Raw genomic sequence first — 5,259 nt, forward strand, 5'->3', positions numbered from 1 at the left:
AGTGGCTTTTCATTCCCAAACCCTTCCCTAGACCCTGTCATTTTTATCCTAGCCCAAATCCCAATATTCTTTTTATTGGGAATATTCCTTTTGCATTAAAGGAATAACTCAAATTTGCCCTAGGTTGTGAAGCAACCTTTATTTCTATCACTCCTAAAATTCCCAAATAATTCTCATAAATTTTTTGGGTCATATCTTTCTCAAATATGGGAAAATATTTCATTTTTCATGTTTATCATCATGCTTAAATAATTCATTTCCTATTCTGCCCTAAATGGCACATTGTGAAGCAAGTGCTATTTTCCTTTTCCCAATTTACCTCAAACTCCTTGGACACCTTTTCCTGTCCATATCATTGCCACATGCCAAAATGCAACCTCATTTGCCTAGTAATTATTTAATTATGATTTTCCAAAGTTTCTATCCAGAAAGAAGCTCTGTGAAGGAGATGCAAGCTAGGCATATCAAAATGAGTTGTCATTTTGCATGATCCCTCATATCATCATATCATAGCCCTCCACCAAAGTAGAGATCATGTCATGCCTCCATGTGAGCTCATCTTCAATTCTTTGATTCTGTCCAAAATTTCAGTTTGTGAAGCAAGTATATTTTATCTTATTCCATTATGGCTGCCAATTTTTCTAGGCCTTATATTATCCATATGACCTACCTCCACCCATTTTGGGCATGGTTTATCAAGCCATTATTCCTCTAGAATTTTTGCAAGTTTCTGTCCAGAGAAGATGTTTGTGAAGCAAGTACCAGTTTGGCTTGTCCAATTGGTATGAGACTTTTTGAGCATCTTCATAGGACCAAATGACTCTGCCTTGCCCAATTTGAGCTCAATTTGACACTCCATGTGAGTGCACCTTCCTGATCAAGTTTCTGGACCAGATTATGCAGTTGCAAAGCAAGTGCATTAAATCTTGGTCCATTTCCTGCCAAACTCCCCAGTATTGTAGTTCTTCCTAACCCAAACACCCCAGACAACTCATTTGGCTCTAATATCACCTCGGTTGAGTACTGTTTCACGGCCAAGTTTATTGCAGTAAAATTCAGAGGTTGCTTACCGTTTAACCAGAGCACTTTTAACCTAACTACCACCTCAGTCGCAACCTACCCATGAAGTACTAAACCCCAGACACCATTTGGGCGACAGTGTGGCTCTGTGTGCACCAGTGCACGCGGTGACCACCGCTTTGGCACACACTGGCCGCGCCCGGAACGTCTTCTTGCTCGGGCCCCTCCTCTGCTCGGCGTCTCAGCGAGCACGGCATGTCCCCTAGCTTCCTCTCGCCGTCGCCGTTCTCCTGGACCCCTCTCCCCCTCCGTCCGCTTCCTCACCGACGCAAGCCGCCGCGCGCCCACGGATGAACAGTGACGGTTTTGGCTAGGAGCTCGCCGTCTTCTTCCTCCCTGCGCTCCCTTGGCCGTCTCTTCCCCGTGAGCTCTCCCTCCCGTTCCCTCTCGTCGCCTGCCTCCGAGCTCATGCGCGCGCACACGCGTCCGCGGCGCCGGCCACGCGTCCGCGGCGACGACAGCTCGGCCTCCTCGCCCCCGCGGCTATATAAGCCCACCCCGAGGCCTCTGGACCTCACCAAGCTTCTTCCCTCCCTCCTAGCTACCTCCCCGACCATTCACCCGAGCCGGAGAACCTCTCCTCGCCTCCCTCTGCCTCCATGGCCGCCGCCCCCTCCGGCCTAAATTCCGGCCAACCATGCCCTCCCTCTCCTTCTTTCCACCTCCATGAGCCCCACCAAACTCCGGCGGACCCTCCCAGTTCCTCTTTTCGTCAACGGAGCCACTGTGGCTGCGACCCCAAGACTTGGCCGCCGTCTCTGTCCTCGGACGCCGCGAACCCCGTCGCCTCGCTGCTCCTTCCCGGCCTTCATGCGTGGTCTGAACGGGAGCGGGGCATCTTCCTAGGCCTCCGGTGGCCTCCCCCTGGCCTGAGACGGCCGGAGCTGGCCAGGCCCCCGCCGATGTCGCGCCCTCCCCTGGCTTCCTATGCTTCTGGTCGGGGGGAGCGAGGAAGAGGACGACGACCTGGTCAGCCCCCCTGACCGCACCTGGCAGCGACCCAGGCGGCCGGTCCCGCCGCTGCGCGTTGACCTGGTCTGCCTAGCTGGATAAGTGACGAGCCCCACAGCCCGTCGGACCCGCACGTCAGCGACCCAAGCCTCGGCCCCGCCTCTGATGACGGGTACGTTTTCACCTCTAGAAGGCGTATTCTATTTCCACTTCGGCCTTAAAAGCGCTTTCTCCGTTCTGAATACGTATTTTCTGGGAATACGTTTTGTGTTTTTCAGCTCAGGGGCCTGTTTGTAGAAATCTTTTTACAGAATGGTCCCTGAACTTCGTCGGGCTATATCTTTTCGACCACAACTCCAAATGAGGTGAATCCAAAGCCCACGTCTTCGTTTCGTCGAGCCCGTTCTATTGGTTTCGTTTTCACGATGGTTTGACACTATGAAAATGTCCTTTTTGCCCTTGCCATTGATCAGTCCCCCTTCGAGAGAGAACATTTTCCGGCGATTCTTTCCGCGAGCTTCTCGCACATCTTCACAATGGTTCCTTCATCCCCAGGCAAGCCACAATACCCACTTGCATGATAGTCATGCAATAGCCATGGTTTTCAACTTGAATATTTATTAAATGATTACTTGTTTAAAATATGGTTATCGTTGTTTCGGTAATGCTTCTGGGTTAGTGCTTACTTTCTTGCTATGTTGTTATGCACCTGGTTATCATGCCCTGCTAGTTGCTATATATTCCTTTCATATGCTTATGCTTGCTAGTAGTACATGTTGATGTTGGTGATGGTCTTCGGTGCATGACTGCCGTCTGTCCCGAGTACCGTTGTTATGCATGTTCCATTGCATCCAGTTGGTTAAATTCTTGCATGATGGCATTGTTGATATGTTCTTGCATGATATTTATTGTTGATGCTAGTGGTCATGCTATGTTTCGGAGAAGTATGTACTTGTGATGTTCATGCTAGTCAGGATGCCATGCTCAATGGATATGATTCATTGTTGATATGGTGGATAGTTATGTGGTACCCTCATGATTATGTTGATATCATGTTCATGAATTGTAATTTGCATCATGTTATTTTATCATGGCTCATCATATTTGCATTCAAGTTTAACAGGATTAAATTGAACTTGAACAACTATTGGCTGAGTCATGGTGCCACAATATCGATCTGACCAGTGCAACCACGCTTACCTTTATGGGAAGGTCCTAACTGTGTCTATTGTCATGCCTCTCGCCGGTGCCTCCAATGAGGGAAGGTTATGGGCGTGCGGTACCCTGGCTCGGTAAGCAGACATAACCTTGTGTGCCCGTTGTTGTTGTTGTACCCGGGTTGTCCCTGTTGGGACCGTTTATGTTTTGGCCACGACGGTGGCCGTTGGTGCCTTTGGTAGGCACGGGCCACCCAGGACTTAGCCCAAAGGGGAGTTGGTCGGAGTGGCCGGGAGAGTGTCATGGCAGTAGGACGGTTTTGTCGGAACGCCGTTGGTCCACCCGAATGGGAGTGCGAGGCCATGGGTTCCGTAGTGTGGGTACAGTGTACTAACCTCTGCAGAGTGTATATTAAATCTATCGATAGCCGCGCCCGCGGATAAGGGCCCAGTTCGTGTCGGTCACACTGTGAGTCAACAATATTAATAATAATGTGCTTAATAACAACCCCGGTTCGATGATGAGATAAGATGGTTGTGATCGCCGGAAAGATCACCGTTTGGCTACGAGGTAGCCCATTGAACCTAGAGTGGTTCCGTTTGTGATCCGTGGATGATCACCGTGGTATCGAGGATACTGAGTTGTTGTATATTCATGATGTTGTGTGAGAATCGTGGGTAAAAATCAAGCTCCTTGTGGTCATTTAATGATTACTATGGTATTGTTTATACCAAGCTTGATTTGATCCTGAGATGATCGTGTGATGTCCGAGGTTGGTAAGTGATGCATGTGATGGTTACGAAGTAACCCGAGCAGAATAAATAGTGCATATAGTGTCATCATCTTGCATGCTAGTATCATCAGATTTATATGCTCATGCCATGCTCATATTGTTCTAGCTGTATCATGTTCATATTGTTGATGCCATGTTATCCTGATGACCTCGTGATAATTCCTTCTTAACCTATAATTGCCATGTTGTTGTTTGTCTTGAATGCTTCTGGTTATTGTGAGCTTGCAAGTACATTCAATGTACTGACCTAGCGTGTCATGCCAGTTTGCAGGTCGTGCCTGGATTGCTTGCTTGTTTGGTGTTGTTCCTGTGTTCGTGAGCTAGGATAAACGTTCCAGCCAGAGTCCCTGCGGATTGGAGTCCATCATCGTTGTTCGTTGTTCCGCTGCCAGTAGTTGTTCCGCTGCTTCGAGTTGCTATGCTGCTTGTATAGAGCAAGCGTGGTTGGCCTAGTGTCGCCGTGCCGATGTTATTCATTGTAATATCAGAACCCTTGTATTCATATTCGTGTTGTAATAGAGAGCTGGTTTGTTCTATACTAAGCAGTGCCGTATTCCAGAAGACTTCACCTCGATCTCTGGGCTGGAATACGGGGCGTTCCGGTTTTCTCTGAGCCGGGGTGCCACAGTTGCCAACTTAGTCAACAAATGATTCTGACATCGTTAGCCGTTGGATTTACATCCAACGACCGGCATCCATCTTCAATCTCTCATCTTCTTCCTCCAGCGCCGCCGGGACCACCTGCTGGGTCCACGGCCGCACGCAAGGAAATACCTCCTTATTACGTGCAAAATAATGATTCCTCCACCTGACAGCTGGAACCCACCGGAAGGGCCTCTGCATTTCGCGAAAAAAACGTTCCCCCCGCTAACAAGTCGGACCCACCAGCTATATCTTCGCATGCAAGGAAGTGCCTCCTTATTATGCACAAAAAAATGAATACCCCCTGCTAGCTGGGACCCTCCATAGTGGGAGGCTAACTTGTGGGCCTGCTAAGTTGACGGGGACGGAGGGCTTTGTCAACTTAGTCAATATGAATGATTCTAGCTCCAATGACCGTACGATGTCCATCCAACGGTGGTAGTGCTTCTTCAACCTCTAGTCTTGTTGCTCCAGCCGCCCAAACCAGCGCCAGTCGTGTCGCGTGATCCTGCTTCCCATGGCCGGCTGTGATGCCGCTGAGGCCTCACCGCCCCCTACTACTCCCACTGCTGGCTAGGCCCTGCGGCGATGGCAGCCTCACACCGCAGCCGAACCAGTGAACCCTCGTACTCCTC

At 49.5% G+C, this 5,259-nt stretch overlaps 1 long non-coding RNA gene across 1 annotated transcript; it reads left to right on the forward strand.

Moving 5' to 3' along the window:
- Positions 1-800: 800 nt before the first annotated feature.
- Positions 801-4,518, forward strand: LOC120975978 (uncharacterized). Its single transcript, XR_005771338.3, has 4 exons — positions 801-2,203; positions 2,310-2,396; positions 2,505-2,586; positions 4,247-4,518. It is a non-coding gene; the product is annotated as an uncharacterized lncRNA (long non-coding RNA).
- Positions 4,519-5,259: the final 741 nt, after the last annotated feature.

This window comes from Aegilops tauschii, chromosome 1 (assembly GCF_002575655.3).
Source record: "Aegilops tauschii subsp. strangulata cultivar AL8/78 chromosome 1, Aet v6.0, whole genome shotgun sequence".
In the NCBI taxonomy this organism is placed as follows: domain Eukaryota; kingdom Viridiplantae; phylum Streptophyta; class Magnoliopsida; order Poales; family Poaceae; genus Aegilops; species Aegilops tauschii.